Source organism: Ovis canadensis, chromosome 9 (assembly GCF_042477335.2).
Source record: "Ovis canadensis isolate MfBH-ARS-UI-01 breed Bighorn chromosome 9, ARS-UI_OviCan_v2, whole genome shotgun sequence".
NCBI classification, from domain to species: domain Eukaryota; kingdom Metazoa; phylum Chordata; class Mammalia; order Artiodactyla; family Bovidae; genus Ovis; species Ovis canadensis.
In genome coordinates, this window is record NC_091253.1 from 74,183,488 (window position 1) to 74,204,875 (window position 21,388).

A 21,388-nucleotide genomic window follows, 5' to 3' on the forward strand; every position below is an offset into this window, starting at 1 on the left:
GGTCACAAGGAGTCAAACAGGATTGGGAGACTGAACAACAACAACAACATATACCGATGGAGAGATGATAGAACAGAAAGGAAAGTTTGACAAGGAATTCATATTAAAAATCGATTAAATTTTAATGTCCTCAGCAATCCATATTGAAAGAGTCATTGAATTATCAGGTACATCAAGCCAGGAGCAATGTAAGTCCTAGTTTGGGAAATCTGACATAATAAGTTCAGCCTATGCTTTGGTTTAGTTCATATCTGGGCTTACATTCTGTGCTTTGCTTTTAGTTTAACATCCATAGTCCTGATCTGTGTTCTAGTTATGAGAACAAAGTTCCTATTCTATTGGGAGTCAAACTGAACATTTGTTTCTTATGCCTGAGTTAATTCTCTCTTATGCCCTTTTCAATTCTCTATTTAAATGTTTGCCTTGAATTTTTACTACTAGGGCTTCCATAATATTTTGATACATTATAGGGAGCTAGTGTCAAATTCAGGTACTGGTCTTTTTGTTTTGGTCTGTCCACCACTCTTTGGGATTCTTTTTTTTTTTTTAATTTTAAAATCTTTAATTCTTATATGCGTTCCCAAACATGAACCCCCCTCCCACCTCCCTCCCCATAACATTTCTCTGGGTCATCCCCATGCACCGGCCCCAAGCATGCTGTATCCTGTATCCTGCCTCAGACATAGACTGGCGATTCAATTCTTACATGATAGTATACATGTTAGAATGCCATTCTCCCAAATCATCCCACCCTCTCCCTCTCCCTCTGAGTCCAAAAGTCTGTTATACACATCTGTGTCTTTTTTCCTGTCTTTCATACAGGGTCGTCATTGCCATCTTCCTAAATTCCATATATATGTGTTAGTATACTGTATTGGTGTTTTTCTTTCTGGCTTACTTCACTCTGTATAATCGGCTCCAGTTTCATCCATCTCATCAGAACTGATTCAAATGAATTCTTTTTAACGGCTGAGTAATACTCCATTGTGTATATGTACCACAGCTTTCTTATCCATTCGTCTGCTGATGGACATCTAGGTTGTTTCCATGTCCTGGCTATTATAAACAGTGCTGCGATGAACATTGGGGTACATGTGTCTCTTTCAGTTCTGGTTTCCTTGGTGTGTATGCCCAGCAGTGGGATTGCTGGGTCATAAGGTAGTTCTATTTGCAATTTTTTAAGGAATCTCCACACTGTTCTCCATAGTGGCTGTACTAGTTTGCATTCCCACCAACAGTGTAGGAAGGTTCCCTTTTCTCCACACCCTCTCCAGCATTTATTGCTTGCAGATTTTTGGATCGCAGACATGCTGACTGGTGTGAAGTGGTACCTCATTGTGGTTTTGATTTGCATTACTCTAATAATGAGTGATGTTGAGCATCTTTTCATGTGTTTGTTAGCCATTCGTATGTCTTCTTTGGAGAAATGTCTATTTAGTTCTTTGGCCCATTTTTTGATTGGGTCGTTTATTTTTCTGGAATTGAGCTGCAGAAGTTGCTTGTATATTTTTGAGATTAGTTGTTTGTCAGTTGCTTCATTTGCTATTATTTTCTCCCATTCAGAAGGCTGTCTTTTCACCTTGCTTATATTTTCCTTTGTTGTGCAGAAGCTTTTAATTTTAATTAGATCCCATTTGTTTATTTTTGCTTTTATTTCCAGAATTCTGGGAGGTGGATCATAGAGGATCCTGCTGTGATTTATGTCTGAGAGTGTTTTGCCTATGTTCTCCTCTAGGAGTTTTATAGTTTCTGGTCTTACATTTAGATCTTTAATCCATTTTGAGTTTATTTTTGTGTGCGGTGTTAGAAAGTGATCTAGTTTCATTCTTTCACAAGTGCCACAGTCATCAAGACAGTATGGTACTGGCACAAAGACAGACATATAGATCAATGGAACAAAATAGAAAGCCCAGAGATAAATCCACACACATATGGACACCTTATCTTTGACAAAGGAGGCAAGAATATACAATGGAGTAAAGACAATCTCTTTAACAAGTGGTGCTGGGAAAACTGGTCAACCACTGTTGACCAGTGGTGTTGATTTAACTGCTCTGTTAAATGAATCAGGGCAATGAGCAGATTATAGGGAAATGAGGTCACTAAAACTGATGCATTTTACCTTTTAATTTCCTGACAAATCTCTAGCATGCAGGTCAAAAGAATGAAACTAGATCACTCTCTTTGGGATTCTTAATCTGCAATATGTCACTATGTGATGTTTATGGTTTTGAAAAACAGAGCCCAGCAATTTAATAAACATGTACTTTAAAATGTAACAATTTTCTGATAGAGGTTTCCCCCAAATTTATGATTTTATTATACAGATGAAATCTTGCTAGTCATAGAAGAGATGTCATGGAGAGTAGACAAGTTTGAAGAGATGAAAATGGTGTTTTGTTTCGTTTTGGTTTTGCTCTGCTTTTTTGAGTTTGAGTTTGTGGTAGAACATCCTATCTGTATAGAAACAGACATATTTGCAAGTTTTCTGAATGCGAAATATTGAAGAAAAGGAAAAGATGGTGAAAAATAAAGATTTTCATAAAATTAGAAAAAATCAGAGGTCTAAATTGACATGTGTTTAGTATTTTTTCCATATAATTTCAACTTCCTGTGTGTATACACATAAAGAAAACATAAAAAGAATTTTTAATCTTTTGTGGACCATTGTTTGTTATTGGTGATATATAACCAGATCCACAAGGAGTGACACTTGCTGTGAAAACCAATGTTCCAGACATTGGTTTATAGTTTATGAGCATTGATTCCATCAGGGAGAAGTTGAACAATATTGATTTTGACAAGTGGACAGAGTCAAAAAAGAAAAGATAATTAAGATGTAAGGAATTGAAGAAATTAGAAACACAGTTTTCAGAAGTCATGAATATTCTTTGGAAAGTTGCTCACAGTTTTAAGGATTTGTTGCTGTCTCAGAGATAATAACAACAGTATGAAATAAGATAAAAAGAGTAAATTGTACTTTATGGTATCTGTGAGAAATTTAACTAACATTTGAACATCATATATGAGGGCTGATTAAATACCAAATTTCTCTGAAGGAGTTATTTGGTCAGACCATGCCTGAATTATTTTATGTACACACTTAGGAAATTCATAGGAGTTCTGAGGGAAAAATATGACATTTATCTTTAAATTTTTATGAAGATATGAAACTTCTGTTAAATGAATCAGGGCAATGAGCAGATTATAGGGAAATGAGGTCACTAAAACTGATGCATTTTACCTTTTAATTTCCTGACAAATCTCTAGCATGCAGGTCAAAAATCATTTTGATTTTTGGATATCAGATTCTTTTAGTTATTTAAACTAATACTTTTATAATAGGTTATTTAACATAGCTAAAAGATGGAAATCCCAAAGCAAATACCACCTTAGGAAATTCTCTTATTTAAGACATTACATCTAAGAAGACCCTTTTTTTAGGTAATGAAGAAGGTGTTTTCCTTAAAAAAGAAAAAAATGAAAGTTAAGGAGAAAGAAAGCTATATATTTCATATTACTCTTCTCCAGACTTAAGAATTCTGAGTACTCAGCTGGAGGCTTAAGTCACTCTAGAGTGCAGGGCTCATAACATAAGTTGCTCAGTTGTGTCCGACTCTTTGCGACCCCATAGACTATAACCTACCAGGCTCCTCCATCCATGGGATTTTCCAGGCAAGAATATTGGAGTGGGTTGCCATTTCTTAATTCAGTTTGAATTTATCCTAAAATTTGCTTTCACCTATGGATAATCACGATGGTGTGATCACTCACCTAGAGCCAGACATCCTGGAATATGAAGTCAAGTGGGCCTTAGGAAGCATCACTACGAACAAAGCTAGGGGAGGTGATGGAATTCCAGTGGAGCTATTTCAAATCCTAAAAGATGATGCTGTGAAAGTGCTGCACTCAATGTGCCAGCAATTTCGAAAAACTCAGCAGTGGCCAAAAGGACTGGAAAAGGTCAGTTTTCATTCCAATTCAAAAGAAAGGCCATGCCAAAGAATGCTCAAACTACCACACAGTTGCACTCATCTCACATGCTAGTAAAGTAACGCTCAAAATTCTCCAAGCCAGGCTTCAGCAATACATGAACTGTGAATTTCCAGATGTTCAAGCTGGTTTTAGAAAAGGCAGAGGAACAAGAGATCAAATTGCCAACATTCTCTGGATCATCAAATTAGCAAGACAGTTCCAGAAAAACATCTATTTCTGCTTTATTCAGTATGCCAAAGCCTTTGACTGTGTGAATCACAATAAACTGTGGAAAATTCTTCAAAAGATGGGATTTACCAGACCATCTGACCTGCCTCTTGAGAAACCTAAATGCAGGTCAGGAAGCAACAGTTAGAACTGGACATGGAACAACAGACTGGTTCTAAATAAGAAAAGGAGTACATCAAGGCTGTATATTGTCACCATGCTTATTTAACTTATATGCAGAGTACATCATGAGAAATGTTGTGCTGGATGAAGCACAAGCTGGCATCAAGATTGCCGGGAGAAAAAAAAATAACCTGATATGCAGATGACACCACCTATGGCAGAAAGTGAAGAAGAACTAAACAGCCTCTTGAGGAAAGTGAAAGAGGAGAGTGAAAAAGTTGGCTTAAAGCTCAACATTCAGAAAACTAAGATCATGGCATCCAGTCTCATCACTTCATGGCAAATAGATGGGGAAATGGAAACAATGTTAGACTTTATATTTCTGTGGTCCAAAATCACTGCAGATGGTGATTGCAGCCATGAAATTAAAAGGCACTTACTCCTTGGAAAGAAAGTTATGACCAACCTAGAGAGCATATTAAAAATCAGAGACATTATTTTGTCAACAAAGGTCCCTCTAGTCAAGGATATTGTTTTTCCAGTAGTCGTGTATGGATGTGAGAGTTGGACTATAAAGAAAGATGAGTGCAGAAGAACTGATGCATTTGAATAGTGGTGTTGGAGAAGACTCTTGAGAGTCCCTTGGACTGCAAGGAGATCCAACCAGTCCGTCCTAAAGGAGATCAGTCCTGGGTGTTTATCAGAAGGATTGATGTTGAGGCTGAAACTCCAGTACTTTGGCCACCTAATGCAAAGAGCTGACTCATTTGAAAAGACCCTGATGCTGAGAAAGATTGGGGGCAGGAGGAGAAGGGGACAGCAGAGGATGAGATGGTTGGATGGCATCTCTGACTCAATGGACATGGGTTTGGGTGGACTCTGGGAGTTGGTGATGGACAGGTGGTGTGCTGTGTTTCATTCGAACCACAAAGATTTGAACACGACTGAGCGACTTAACTGAACTAATGATAATCAATCTCAGATTTAAGTGTGAGGAACACATTAACAATTTACCTGTTTATTTTGTAAAACACATCAACTATGCTGTAAGAAATGATACCAGTTAGCACAGACAAGAGTTTGACCAAAAAACATCTCACCTAGGGAATGAGATATCCATCGAAGGCTTTAAGAACATATAACATATTCCCAGTAACTTAAAAGACTACATGCATGTGCAGGGCTATGTTCATGCCCAGGAAAAGCTCTGAGAAAACATGGAACTCATTTACAGCCCTCTCTGAGAAGGAAGTGAAGGTGGAAGCAAATTTGCAAATGGCAGGACCCTTGCTTATGTGCCCCAGCAGTCAAAGCTATATTGGTTCAAGGCATTTAAAACAAACAAACAAACAAACAAAATAAAAACACCATCTAATCCTTTTTCAGGTGCTGAACTTACTGAGCAGAGTTCAGTGGCCATACACAACAGGGGATAGGGACTAAGTAAACTAACCAAACAAGTAGTAAACACTACATCAAACAGCCACAGTACACCCACTGGGAAAAAGAGTCTGATTTCCAGAGACAAATATTATATTCAAATGATTTTGTCTAGTTTTCAACAAAAAGTTACAAAATATTCAAAGAAATAGTAAGGTATAGCACGTAAACAGGGGGAAAAAAAAGTCAATAGAACCATATCTGATAAAGCCCATTTACTTGAAGTACTAACCAGGGACTTTGTCAGGTATTATACAAATACTTACGGGGTAAAGAAAATTATACCTAAAAAAATAAAGAGAAGCATGAGAATGATCTCCATCAAATAGAAAGTAGCAGTAAAGAGAAATATTAAAAAGAATCAAAATAGAAATTCTGGAGTTGAAAAGTACAACTGAAATGAAAAATTTCACTAGAGAGGCTTACCAGCAGATTTAAGTTGGCAGAAGACAGAATTAATCAACTAAAAGATAGATCAATTGAGATTATGCAGTCTGAAAACCAGAAAGAGAAATGAATAAATAGTATCTCAGAGATTCATAACACATAATCAAATTAAATCTAAATCATAACAGGAATCTTAGAAGGAGGAGAGAGAGAGGGATAGAAAGAATATTTGAATAAATAATGGGGAAAATAGCTCCCTAGGTAAATATATTCCTAGGTAATCAAAACTGAGACAATTTGTCATGAGCAGTATTATCTCACAGGAATATTAAAGGAAGTCCTTCAGGTTGAAAAAAAAATGACATTAGAACGTACCTCAAATCCACACAATCAAGTAAAAAGTGTCACTAAAGTTCATTATATACTTAATACAAAATACAGTATAAATGTATTTTTGTTTGATATTCTTTTATTTTCCTATCTGAATTTAAAAACACAACTGTATAAAGCAAGAATTATAAAACTGTTGATAAGCTTATAATGTATGAATATGTATTTGTATGAGAATAATAGTGAAAAGGAGAGTAAAAGAAACTTTATTGAATAACATTTTTATATAATACAGAAAATAAATTGTATTAATCCTAATTAAATTGTTGATATGTTTTCTTATTTTGCAAAAAGCACTAAAAAAAGCCCTCAAATTATAAAGTAAAATTTAAAAAAGGAATTAAAATGGTACTTAAAAAACATATTTATCACAAAAGAAAGCAGTAATGGTAGACTAGAGGAATGAGGTAAGTGATATGGAAAAGAAGCATCAAAGTGGCAGACAAAGACTAACTTCCCAGTAATTACATTAAACATAAATGGATTAAACACTCCAAAAGGTAAAGATTGGCAGAACAATTAAAAATATTATCCAACTATATGCCATCTACAAGAGACAACTAGGGAAAATATCAAAGAATAAAAAAATAAATGCTATACAGACTAACAAAATGGGACCTAGAATGGCTATACTAATATCAGACAAAATGGACCTTAAGACAAAAATGTTACTCCAGTAAGAGGACATTTTATAATGAAAAAGGGCCATTGCATCAGACTTAACAATTAGAAATGTTTCCTAGAAGTTTTACAGTGAATACAAAGTATTTGAATGGATGAAAGAAAAAAGAAGCAATAAAAGAAAAACAAAATAGGTGATATATTAAAAATATAATTCCACCATACATATTATCTATATGTTCCTCTCAACAGTCCCTTTGATATGTTTTATTACGCATAAAATTTACCAGTGGAGCAACAGACTTGAAGAGATTAACTTACTTGTAACCAAAAAGAAAAGAGGTTAAAACTAATGACAAAGAAATGATACAAATTTCATCTTATTACAAAGCCTCTACTTTTTGTGGTTCACACATATCATTTTTTCTTGAATAATTTTGAAGATATTACTTAAGAGAATGTGTCTCATTAGCTCATTTGTTCATGCTTCACAAGGAAATATAAATGAGGTTACTGTGATGCACATATTTGAATGTTGGAGTTTTGCTTAATAATACACTTATTTGACATATAATTTTACAGTTAATTAGAAGATACAAGAAAAATAATGCCTTTTCTTCATGTGAAACTATAGTAATTACTAATGTGGAAAGTCTTAGAAATTGTTATAGAAAACCCACAGTATAATCAGACTTGGTTTTTATCAATTTCAAATGTCACATACATTTCTCACCTTTTCAACACGTTTTTTTAACAATAATACAGTGATAATAAAAACTTTTACTTTTTTAAAGGTGGAATACTTGAATTTGTTGGTTTATAAGGTTATTTTACAAATACATACTGCAAAATATTAAAACTGTTCCTTCAACTGCACAATGCCACATTTTTAAAAAGGAAGATTTATCTGGTGTATAAATGAGTACTGCTTTTATTCCCCCAAAGCTACTCAGAGATACTTATTGGTTTTTGCCTTATTCTAAAACTCCAGTTTTTACTCAAAATGGAATGTTTAAGCTATCAGAATGACCGGGTGAATTAGAGCTGAATATCATTATAGTGACTAAAGCAAATTTAGAAAATTTAACCTGAAGCTTATATTAAATATTAAATATTCTAGTCATCATTCTCAACTGGGCTTACAAATATTGGCTCCTTCAAAAAGTCTCTACTTTCATCATATTCCAAATCCCAAAACTAATGCTTCCTCATGCACATACAATAAAATATATGTGTATCCTCAAATTTCCATCATTAAATCAATGAACCACTTACCATTTGTTATCAGTCCTCTGCTCTCTCTTTTGCTAAAGGAAAGAATTTACATTTGTTATTTACATTCTTTTAGACACTTCAGAATCAACTCCCCTACTCTCCAAAAGACCGCCTAATGGAATTTTGATTAGAATTTCATTAAATAGGTAATTCAATTTAGGGTAACTAACTTTTTAAATTGAACTGAATTTTCCAATCCAGAAACATGGCATATCCCACCATTGATTGTCTTTTTTTTTTTCTCCTTGACACTGTATAGGTTTTTAAACAATAAACTTTATCGTACATTCGGTTTTCTATGAATAATGAGTTTTACTACTTCCTTTCCTGTCTTTATATCTCGTCGCAGTTACTAATGCCATGCAAAATATTTTTTTTTTTTTCTTAGTTCAAAAGGTTTCATTTCTCTGTAAGACCTCCAGGTGACTTCGGACATGAATCTCCCTGGCACCACGTTCTCTAACTGCACCGTACTACCTCAGGCAGTATTCTCCTGAGAAACGTCGCTCTCTGTGACGGGACTCCGCTTCCTCAGGCTGGATTCTGCAGGGGCCCCTTTCTCTGTAACAGCAATCCGCTTCCTCAGACAGGGGATTCTCCTGAGGAACATAATGCTCTGTTCTATTTAACTGCATCCCATTCCCTCAGGCAGGGGAACGGGCTGAGTGGGAACAAGGGTGAAAGTTGATGCTAACTGCTGCCTATCGTGAGCGCAGCAGGGCAAGCACCCACACAGGCTGCTCCGACTTGACAGGTCAGGGTACTGACCTCTAACGTGGCAACCAGGTGGCCGAAGCACAAATGGTCTGTCAACAAAGTGGAAGCTATCCTATATTTTATATTCTAGCCTCAGATATCTCACAGCATCCTTTCTGCCTCGTTCTATTGTTTATAAGTCAGTAATAAGCATGCCCATATTTAAGAGTAGGGGACATTGGCTTTACCTCTTATTGAGAGGAGCATCAACTAATTTGTTGTATTTAAAGCTGTCTCAGTCTACAATCCGGCCCCAAATTATTTACATGGCTCTAACCTGCAAAATACACTCACTGCCTAATAACTTCTATTATCACATTATTAGTCTCAGACGTAAGGACACAACCTTCACTTTGCTCTTGAAGATACAGTTACCCAGATATAGTTCCTTGAGTAAAATCATTCCGCTCATTCTGGACACGATGAACTATAGTAGTAAGTTATCTATTGCCCTTCAACCTCACCTCAACACACAATATATACAACAGTGGGATAAACAGCAAATAACTGGAAAACCAAAACCTGTTAAAACGTGAAATTAGGGGCTTCCAGCCGTGGGACTCGCTGGCCCGGCGGCAGGAGACATAGCGGAGGCTTCTTGGCTTGCGGCTCAGAGGGACCTTCCCCTCTGCTTCTTTTCCGCCTGGCGCGGGACCCGCAGTGAGGCGAGAGGATGCACAGGGGACACATGCGTTTCCCCAGAGCTTCCAGGTGAGTTTGGAGGCTGGCACATGCCCCCCAGAAACCCAGTTAGAACTCGGGAGGTCTGGGTGTGGGCCACGGAGGTCCCGGAACCCAGAAACTGAGGGGCCTGCGAGGGTAAGGAGTTGGACAGGGTTTTAAGGGCCCAAGTTTCAAGGGCCCAGGACCCCCAGGTCGCGCCACATGTGAGGGGTGAGGCCCCAGCCTGAACTTCGGCTGATTGGGCTGGGAAGCTAGCCCAGTTCTCACCTGAGGTGTTGCAGGGGTCCCAGAGCCTTCCTTGAACTCTGGGAAGAACTTACTGCGGCTTAGCTTTTAGGGTTTTCTTTAGGCCTTCTCCTGGTTGCTTGGGAAGCAAGCCCTGAGCAGAAGATTGGGTAAAGGTCTGTTATGGGACCAAGCCTCCTCATACCCTTGATTTTGGGAAAGGTGACACCGGACAGAAAGATAATATTTAGGGTTAGCATTGTGCTGGGCTTAGCTTTACAGATTCAATATTTGAAAATAAAGCAGCACTTAGGAATATATCTACCTAAAGAAACTAAAGACCTATATGTAGAAAACTATAAAACACTGATGAAAGAAATCAAAGAGGACACTAATAGATGGAGAAATATACCATGTTCATGGATTGGAAGAATCAATATAGTGAAAATGAGTATACTACCCAAAGCAATTTACAAATTCAATGCAATCCCTATCAAGCTACCAGCCACATTTTTCACAGAACTAGAACAAATAATTTCAAGATTTGTATGGAAATACAAAAAACCTAGAATAGCCAAAGCAATCTTGAGAAAGAAGAATGGAACTGGAGGAATCAACTTGCCTGACTTCAGGCTCTACTACAAAGCCACAGTCATCAAGACAGTATGGTACTGGCACAAAGACAGACATATAGATCAATGGAACAAAATAGAAAGCCCAGAGATAAATCCACACACATATGGACACCTTATCTTTGACAAAGGAGGCAAGACTATACAATGGAGTAAAGACAATCTCTTTAACAAGTGGTGCTGGGAAAACTGGTCAACCACTTGTAAAAGAATGAAACTAGATCACTTTCTAACACCGCACACAAAAATAAACTCAAAATGGATTAAAGATCTAAATGTAAGATCAGAAACTATAAAACTCCTAGAGGAGAACATAGGCAAAACACTCTCAGACATAAATCACAGCAGGATCCTCTATGATCCACCTCCCAGAATACTGGAAATAAAAGCAAAAATAAACAAATGGGATCTAATTAAAATTAAAAGCTTCTGCACAACAAAGGAAAATATAAGCAAGGTGAAAAGACAGCCTTCTGAATGGGAGAAAATAATAGCAAATGAAGCAACTGACAAACAACTAATCTCAAAAATATACAAGCAACTTCTGCAGCTCAACTCCAGAAAAATAAACGACCCAATCAAAAAATGGGCCAAAGAACTAAATAGACATTTCTCCAAAGAAGACATACGGATGGCTAACAAACACATGAAAAGATGCTCAACATCACTCATTATTAGAGAAATGCAAATCAAAACCACAATGAGGTACCACTTCACACCAGTCAGAATGGCTGCAATCCAAAAATCTGCAAGCAATAAATGCTGGAGAGGGTGTGGAGAAAAGGGAACCCTCCTACACTGTTGGTGGGAATGCAAACTAGTACAGCCACTTTGGAGAACAGTGTGGAGATTCCTTAAAAAATTGCAAATAGAACTACCTTATGACCCAGCAATCCCACTGCTGGGCATACACACCGAGGAAACCAGAACTGAAAGAGACACATGTACCCCAATGTTCATCGCAGCACTGTTTATAATAGCCAGGACGTGGAAACAACCTAGATGTCCATCAGCAGATGAATGGATGAGAAAGCTGTGGTACATATACACAATGGAGTATTACTCAGCCGTTAAAAAAAGAATTCATTTGAATCAGTTCTGATGAGATGGATGAAACTGGAGCCGATTATACAGAGTGAAGTAAGCCAGAAAGAAAAACACCAATACAGTATACTAACACATATATATGGAATTTAGGAAGATGGCAATGACGACCCTGTATGCAAGACAGGGAAAGAGACACAGATGTGTATAACGGACTTTTGGACTCAGAGGGAGAGGGAGAGGGTGGGATGATTTGGGAGAATGACATTCTAACATGTATACTATCATGTGAATTGAATCGCCAGTCTATGTCTGACGCAGGATGCAGCATGCTTGGGGCTGGTGCATGGGGATGACCCAGAAAGATGTTATGGGGAGGGAGGTGGGAGGGGGGTTCATGTTTGGGAATGAATTTAATAATTAAAGATTTTAAAATTTAAAAAATAAAAAACTAAAAATTAAAAAAAAAAATAAAAAATAAAAATAAAAATAAAAATTAAAAAAAAAAAAAAAAGAAAAAAGAAAATAAAGCAGCAAGCAAAGACTTCACCCTAGCACCCTAAACAGTACAGAGAAAGTACTAGAACAGCTGTCCCTAACCTTTTTGGCACCAAGGATGGGTTTCATGGAAGACGATTTTTCCACAGACCCCAGTGAGGGGGGATAGTTTCTGAATGAGTCAGTGTATTACATTTATTTTTCACTTTATTATTATATCAGCTCTGCCTCAGATCATCAGGCATTAGATCCTGAAGGTTAGGGATACCTGTACTAGAATACTCCTCTGCTTAATACACTTTAGTTTTAAAATTTACACATAATCAGAAATGGGGTGTAATCCACTGTGAAATTCACAGGACAGTAAAAGCTGGAAAACCTTCCTAAGCTCACTGAGGCAGGTTGTTCTACTGTTAAGGAAACTGAGGCCCAGGGCTGAGAAATGACTGGCCTAAGGTCATGCCATTAGTTTAAGGATTGTGTTGATACTAGAATTGGGGGTGAGGCATTTTTTTGGTATAGTAGTTGAAATTAAGGCCCTGATTTAAGATATTCATCTGCCTTTCATTGTTGTTGCTTTGGGCTGTTTACTTACCCTTTGTGGCCCAGTTCTTCCCAAATAATGTATATAATACCTGATGGGGTTGTTAGGATTATAATAGGATTTGTGTAAATAGGACAAGGAAGTGTGATACATATTAACTACTGGATAAGTAATGGTTGCAATAAATTATTACAGTATGAATGCTGTTGGTCTGCTACACTGACATCTTAATCTTTGAGTTGGTTGAGTCTTGTTTCCCAAGTTGATTAACTCCTGGGCATGACACAAATGAATGCTGGTTGATTGAAGTTAAACTAAATAGACTAGTAAAAGCTTGGGAGGACAAAGTTGGGCCACAGTTTAGTCTCTTTACCTCCAGTTTAGGAAATGAAACTTTTTAATTTTTAATAAGCATATTTTTAAAGGAAAGAATCTTATTGTTCTTTGAGATCATTTATATTTCAGTGTTTTGCTTGCCTTGTTTGGGGGTTATGAATAGAATCACTGCCATGTTGTACATTTGCTGAAATTATACTTGGAGCAGAGGTAGAGAATTCTGTGGAAAGTTGCCTGTGCACCAGCCAGTTTAAACAAGCTAACAAGCTAGGTAACCAGATCATGAAAAGGCTAGAATGTTCTAACTGTGTTATTAGAATAAGTGTTGCACAACAAACAGGTTTTCTAACAGGTCTGAAAATGGGTGTTAACATTGATTCACACCTTATTATCTCTGTGCTACAGTTCAACTAGCACATTATCTTCCAAGGACCACAAGGGTAAATTTTTGATAGAAATTGTTGCTGTAGTTTTGGCAATCATGCTATAATATCCTTTTAGTTACAGAGTTCATTTTCCCATGCAAGATAACTTAAAGGCCTTGGAGTGACAGTTGGTAAGCATTAATACAAGCTCAAGAGACTTGAATTCCAGACCCAGGATGGTAATGAGCACAGGAACCACCTTGATTTTTCACATCTTTAAAATGGGAATGAGAAGTCTCCTGAACATCTTACCATTCACTAGGGACTATTGAGAAGGACAAATAAGATGGTGCACAGGAAACTGTTTTGAGAAGTGTAATGAATTGTGCAAATAGAAGAATGTACTCCTAACAATTCCTAGGAAATAATAAAAATGCCTGAACACAGCTGACTGTAGGATTTTATTAGGAAAGTACAGATTGAAAGTTTTGTTACTGCAACAGTTATACATTTAAATTAAGCTTAATTGTGACATGTGCAATTATTTAGATAATTTTTTAAAGAAATAAATCTACTGCAATATGTTTTAAGTATTTACATCTTAAACCTACTTAGTTTAAAAGAGAAAAAGTGATTCCAATATTCCTATCAATGATAAAACACAAAACTGTAAACAGGCATTATAAATCTATTTTTAAATGGATGGGCTTATAAAATATGAAGTCGTCCTTATAAAAGAACAACTTCATATTTTATGTGCTTTTTTCCTGTATTTAAATGTTTTTGTTTTTTGACTAGATGGACACATAGTGAAATCAGAAGGTACAAAATAGTAATAGTAAAATGGTTTATATGTGACTCAGTTCAGTTCAGTCACTCAGTCATGTCCAATTCTTTGCAACCCCATGAATCGCAGCACGCCAGGCCTCCCTGTCCATCACCAGCCCCCAGAGTTCACTCAGACTCACGTCCATCGAGTCAGTGATGCCATCCAGCCATCTCATCCTCTGTCGTCCCCCCTCCTCCTCCTGCCCCCAATTCCTCTGGAATCAATTAATCCCTTTTAAATGATTATTTTCCAGTCTAAGAGCTATTGTTTCTTATTTTTCTTGAAACTCAAGAGTTTTAGAATGGTGGTATATGGGAAATACTTGGTAATAGTATAAAAAAAAAAAATCCCTGCTAATATTGAGCACATACTCTAAGCCAGACACTGTCACAAGCACTTTACATGCATTTTGTTTATACAGTAATCCTATGAAGTAGGTAGTGCTAATCTCATTTTAGAGGTGAAAAAACTGAGAGCAAGAGGCTAGTAATTTACCCATTTGCCAGTTCATTAAGTAGTTGAGGCAGAATATTTGAATTCTTGCTCATAAACAGTATCAGATACCTCTGAACTTGTTTTCGCTTTTGTTTCCTAATATGTCCTATCGAGATGATAGAATCTCCTGTGGGTCTTGCTAGGATTAAATTAGATAAAATTAGATAACCTAAGGTAGCTAAAATCCACAAGACTTAAAATTTTAAAAGAATATGTTGTGAATGGATAGCCTTCATGAAAGAAAGACTTCCTCATTTTTTATTACACACTGCCAATTTTTAAAATCACTTTTTTTTTTTTTTAAGAGAAAACAACCAAGAAAAATAGCCAGGTCGTTTTTTCTATTTCTGTCTCTAATTTCCCATGGATTAAAGGAGTTACAGTTGAAACTTAACTTTTAAGAGACAGAGTCGTACAAACAGAAGCCCAGGAGCAAATGGCTTCGTTACTGAGTTCTACCAAATACTTAGGGGAGATTTACCAATCCTTCACAACTCTTCCTAAAGACAGAATTAGGGAAAACACTTCCCAGAATGTTGAATGAGGCTGATATTACTCTAGGTCAAAATCAAACACTTCTCAAAAAAAGAAAATAATAGACCAATATATCTTGTGGAAATTGACTTGAAAAGATAAAATATAAAATTTTAAATTTAATAAACTCAGAAATAAATTGAGCTTCCATTTGTTTTAGGTTTTTTTTCTTTCCCTGAGTGGACTCTCTCTCTCTCTTTTTTTTTTTTTTTTTTCCCTTAATTGACTCTTGAGAATAAAGTTTGTGCTTTTGAACGGTGACAGATTTAATGTCTATTTAGTGTTTGCCCATTCCTAAATTTGATCTAAATTGTCTGGATTTGCTAAAATTTGATGCAGAATGTACCTGTTTCTGTTACGTTTAGTATTTTGTCCTCAACTGAAGTCTGTTGTATATTATTAAATACATAGTATTTATCCTTTTCTGTCTGGCTTTTTTCAGTTAGCATAGTCAACAGCTTGTAGTTGGGTATTTTTTTTTTTTTTCATTCTGACTGATGTTGTCTTTTAATTAGAGTTTATAGTTTGTTTAAAATTAACTTTAAATTATTTCTATATTAGGGTTAATATGTACTTATACTATCATATACTTGTATTATATTTGCTCTACTAATTATTTTTATTTCTTCTTCATTATTTCTGGTTTTTGGATCAGCAAATTTTTTTTTTCATTTTGTCCTTCCATCCCAGTTTGTTTTCTACCTTACTGATAATTTTTATTCCATTCATAATTAATATCCTATTTTGTTTATAATTGTAAGTTTTAAAAAAATCTGTATACCAAAGAAAATTTTAGTTTCTGAGCATAATCTATTTTTATAAGATACCCTTTTTCACTTTATAGTCAAGAATTTTTTAAAAGGAATCTAAGGATTTTTACTTTAATGACACGATGGTTTCAACAATGATATTGTTCAGGAATAAATCAGTGGTGCATAGACACAGATATATGAGTAATCATTCACTGAATATGACTTATATTCATTGAGTTTAATTGAATGAATTGTCAATTGATATTATAACTTCAATTCAATATAATTTGAAATGTTATTGCTGACTTATTGGCATAATTTTTAGTGTTTATTTTTAGATATTATATCTAATTTCATTTTTGACAATAAGATAATTCAGCCTCCAAAAATTGTAGGAATAACAACTTAAGGTCTTACAGTTATCAATTATTAAAATTTGTTTCTTTTTTTAATATAAATTTATTTAATTGGCGGTTAATTACTTTACAATATTATTGGTTTTGCCATATATCAAAATGAATCTGCCACAATTATACACGTAAAATTTGTTTCTTAACTTTTGTACCTGCAAAGTCTAATTCAACTTTAATATGACTTTTAAAAATATTGCTAGGGAGGTGAAAATATTGCTAGGGAGGTGACTAAAAAGATAAAAACTAAATGTTCCACTTTCATGAAAAATAATGTTATGAACCATTAAATCTGTTGAAGTTGGAAACAGATTTGTGGGAGGAATACTTACAATGAAATTTCCCAATGTTTTGCTTCTTTTTGTTAAACAGGTTGAGTTTTATGAGAGTAGTGTTGGTAGAGGAGTCAGTGAGCCAACAAATTGCACTTATGGGTGATCAAATGCCAGTGAAGGCTGCTGCTGCTAAGTCGCTTCAGTCGTGTGTGACTCTGTGGGACCCCATAGACGGCAGCCCACCAGTCTCCCACCAGTCTCCCCTGTCCCTGGGATTCTCCAGGCAAGAACACTGGAGTGGGTTGCCATTTCCTTCTCCAATGCATGAAGGTGAAAAGAGAAAGTGAAGTCGCTCAGTTGTGTCTGACTCTTAGCTATCCCATTGACTGTAGCCTACCAGGCTCCTCCGTCCATGGGATTTTCCAGGCAAGAGTACTGGAGTGGGATGCCATTACCTTCTCCGATAGTGAAGGCAAGGTATTTGATTACCTTAACAGTTATTCTTTAACACAGTGAACATTACTCCTATAATAGAAGTTGATACAAAAAAAGTTGACTTGATCATGGCTACTTTTTGTTTTTAACCACATGAGAGGTACAAAATTCAGTTTTTCACTTTCACTGCTAGTTTGCACAGATCCTTGTTATTCAAAATGTAGTTCATAGACTCAACATCACCTGACAGCATATTAGAAATGAAAATACTAGGCCTCACTTCAGACTTACATAAGTAGATTATATATTTTAAGAAAAGAAAGTGAAAGTCGCTCTGTTGTGTCCAATTCTTTGTGACCCCCATGGGCTGTCCATGGAATTCTCTAGGCCAGAATACTGGAGTGGGTAGCCTTTCTCTTCTGGGGATCTTCTCAACCCAGGGATTGAACCCAGGTCTCCCGCATTGCAGGTGGATTCTTTACCAGCTGAGCCACAAGGGAAGCCCAAGAATACTGGAGTGGGTAGCCTATCCCTTCTCCAGCAGATCCCAACCCAGGAGTTGAACTGGGATCTCCTGCATTGCATGCAGATTCTTTACCAACTGAACTGTCCAGGAAGCCCCTCCCGGAAAACAGTTTTAATGCATATTATAATATGAGAAATCTGGTATGTTTAACTTAAACACATCTCCAAATGGTGAAAAAGAAGAAAATAAAAGTAATGCATCTTTAAAAATAGACCAAATTGAACTATAACATTTTTGAACTGTTTTTTATAATTATCATGATAAAATTGATGCTTATAATTTAGCTCTTCAGTATTTTTCAACAAGTTTAAAAAAATCGTCAAGTTTTTTAAAATATGCAAGTTTGCAAAATATACATTTTTCCACAAGTAAATAACCAGTAGCAGAAGGGTACATGGAAGTTGCATAGAAATACTTTTAATGCTTTAATTAAGTACAATTATAATTTTGTCCTCCTCAGAACATTTTTTAATTTTCAAGCCAAATGAGATAAAATTTTAAGAATATAAGCTTATTTTTTTAAACTTTTAATTTTGTATAGAGGTGCAGCGGATCAACAATGTTGCAGTATTTTCAACTGCAGAATGTAAGCTTGTTTTTAATTGCAGTGTAAGTAATTATGTCATTCCCTTAAGATCAAACCTGTTACAGAGAGTTATTAAAATTGTGTTTGATTTTCACTTAATCTTTTTTGGGAAAAAAGTGACTTGAAATGACTGCTGAAATACATTAGGTGTTTTTAAATGCATATACTTAGGACTGGTGGCTCAGACGGTTAAGTGTCTGTCTACAATGTGGGAGACCAGGGTTCGATCCCTGGGTCGGGAAGATCCCCTGGAGAAGGAAATGGCAATCCACTCCAGTACTATTGCCTGGAAAATACCATGGACAGAGGAGCCTGGTAGGCTACAGTCCATGGGGTCGCAAAGAGTTGGATATGACTGAGCAACTTCATTTCACTAATATTCCTCTGGAAGCGGTGCATATAGCTTGTGTCTAAACGATTGTTCACTTTTCATGCCAAACCAGTTGTTAGTAGCACTCCTGTTTTTATGGAAGAGAAACTTTCTGTAATTTTTTCAAGACCTTCTCCCAAGTTGTCTCTCACCTTCCTTGTGTTTTAATATGATGATATCATCTATCTGTGCCTATTAGGTTATACACTTTATGAAGGAAAGTATTTCTGTATATTTAGTACTATAACTCTGTGCCTTAAAACTGTCAATAAATTTTAGTTTAATGAAATGTTTTTCCACAAATAATTTTTATAACGAACTCAAAATTAAAATTGATCACAGTAACTTATGACATTTGCTGAAACCAGCATACCAAATATAATTTAGTTTCCTTTGAAAATAATTCCACAAATGCATTCTTGAGTTATCATTTTGCAGAAATAAAATTAGTAAGCCATAAATGTTCTTACATTGTGTTACACCAAAGTGGATTGTATGCCATGGTATCATCTTACAAAATGATATATTTTTGGAAACCATGATCCAAATTTTTTCAACCATTGGCCACTATTTTCAAATACTTAATGTTAAAAAAATCTTTGTGAAATAGAAATATCTATTGTTTCTGTATAGTAGTAGTTAGTAGTGAAGTCACTCAGTTGTGTTCTACTCTTTGCGACCCCATGTATAGTCAACTTAAAAAGTTGTTGACAGCAAAGCTCAACTGTAGAAAAAAGGTTAAATAATTTATAGCTTACTGGCAAACACTAATTTATGTGCAAATTATGACTATGGTGAGTTTAGGAAATGATTATAATAATATTTGTGTTAAATAAAAGAGATGAATACAAAATTTTGTCAGGAATCCTGAATATATTCACATGAAAATATATATATATGCATATATTCAAAAATACAAAGCTGAAATATAGTTAAGGACATAAGAACGTAATGTGCTAGTTTCTGATTTTTTAAAATGACTTTTATATTGATGAAAATGAACAGAGGTGGCAAGTGTAAAGGGCAGATTTTCAGAATGAATTGTGAAATTAGGATTGTTGTAAATCATGTAAATGTTAAAACAATTAAAATTAACTAAGGAAATTTAATCTAAAGGAGATGAATATTTTATAGAAAATATGATAATCTGACAGACATTTTCATACATTTGAGAAACTGACATAGAGAAATGGGAAAAAACTAAAAAACAGAATTAAAACCAAACTTGTTGGGAGTCAGTATGATGGGAGGGGGGTTCAGGAATGGGAACTCAAGTACACCCATGGCAGATTCATGTTGATGTATGGCAAAACCAATACAGTATTGTAAAGTAAAAGTACAATTTAAAAGAAAAGACATTAGTAACATGTTCAGTGTAATGTAAAACATTTAAATAAAATCTGCTTTTTAAAAATAGAGTGGGCAGAATTAGTAGGTACTCAGTAAATGTGAATGATCTTTTGCATTAAAATCAATAATCTTTTTATTACCCCCCCCCTTTTTTGGAGGGTGTGTTGTGTGTATATGGGTGTGGATGGGTTCTGTGAAGTGTGTATAGGGGTTTTGCTTATCTCATAGGAACAAGCTCTCCAGGGTTCAGGGCAGGAGCAGGGCTGGGTAGATCAGGGCGTCTCTGGTACTTGGCTCCACAGCCACTACCAACACCCCTGGAGTATTGGGCAGATTCGCTGGCCCCTCGTGCTGGACAAAGTGAGTCCTTACATAGCACAGCTGAGATGGGGCCATTTTTAGACTTTCCCAAACATCAAAGGATAACAAACAGGTGGGGGCTGTCTCACTACCTCCCCCCCCCCTTTTTTTTTAATTTGTCATAGTTTTTTTGTTTGGTAAGCATTTTTTATTTAAAAAAATTGGAGGCTAATTACTTTACAAAATTATAGTGGTTTTTGCCATACATTGACATGAATCAGCCATGGGTGTACATGTGTTCCCCATCTTGAACCCCCACCCACGTCCCTTCCCATCCCATCCCTCAGGGTCATCCCAGTGCACCAGCCTTGAGCGCCCTGACTCATGCATCGAACCTGGACTGGTGATCTGTTTCACATATGATAATATACATGTTTCAATGCTATTCTCTCAAACCATCCCACCCTTGCCTTCTCTCACAGAGTCCAAAAGACTGTTCTTTACATCTGTGTCTCTTTTGCTGTCTTGCATGTAGGTTCATTGTTACCATCTTTCTAAATTCCATATGTATGCATTAGTATACCGTATTGTTGTTTCTCTTTCTGACTTACTCCACTCTGTATAATAGACTCCAGTTTAATCCACCTCATTAGAACTGATTCAAATGTATTCTTTTTAATGGCTGAGTAATATTCCATTGTGTATATGTACCACAGCTTTCTTATCCATTCATCTGCTGATGGACATCTAGGTTACTTCCATGTCCTGGCTGTTATAAACTGTTGCAATGAACGTTGAGGTACACCTGTCTCTTTCAATTCTGGTTTCCTTGGTGTGTATGCCCAGCAGTGGGATTGCTGGGTCATAAGGCAGTTCTATTTCCAGTTTTTAAAGGAATTTCCACACTGTTCTTCATAGTGGCTGTACTGATTTGCATTCCCGCCATCTTAGGATTCCCTTTTCTCCACATCCTCTCCAGCATTAATTTTTTGTAGACTTTTGG

At 36.0% G+C, this 21,388-nt stretch overlaps 1 protein-coding gene across 2 annotated transcripts in view; it reads left to right on the forward strand.

The window, feature by feature from the left end:
* Positions 1-21,388, forward strand: part of CSMD3 (CUB and Sushi multiple domains 3) — a 1,383,361-nt gene that overhangs the window by 235,937 nt on the left and 1,126,036 nt on the right. The gene's annotated exons all lie outside the window — the stretch shown is intronic.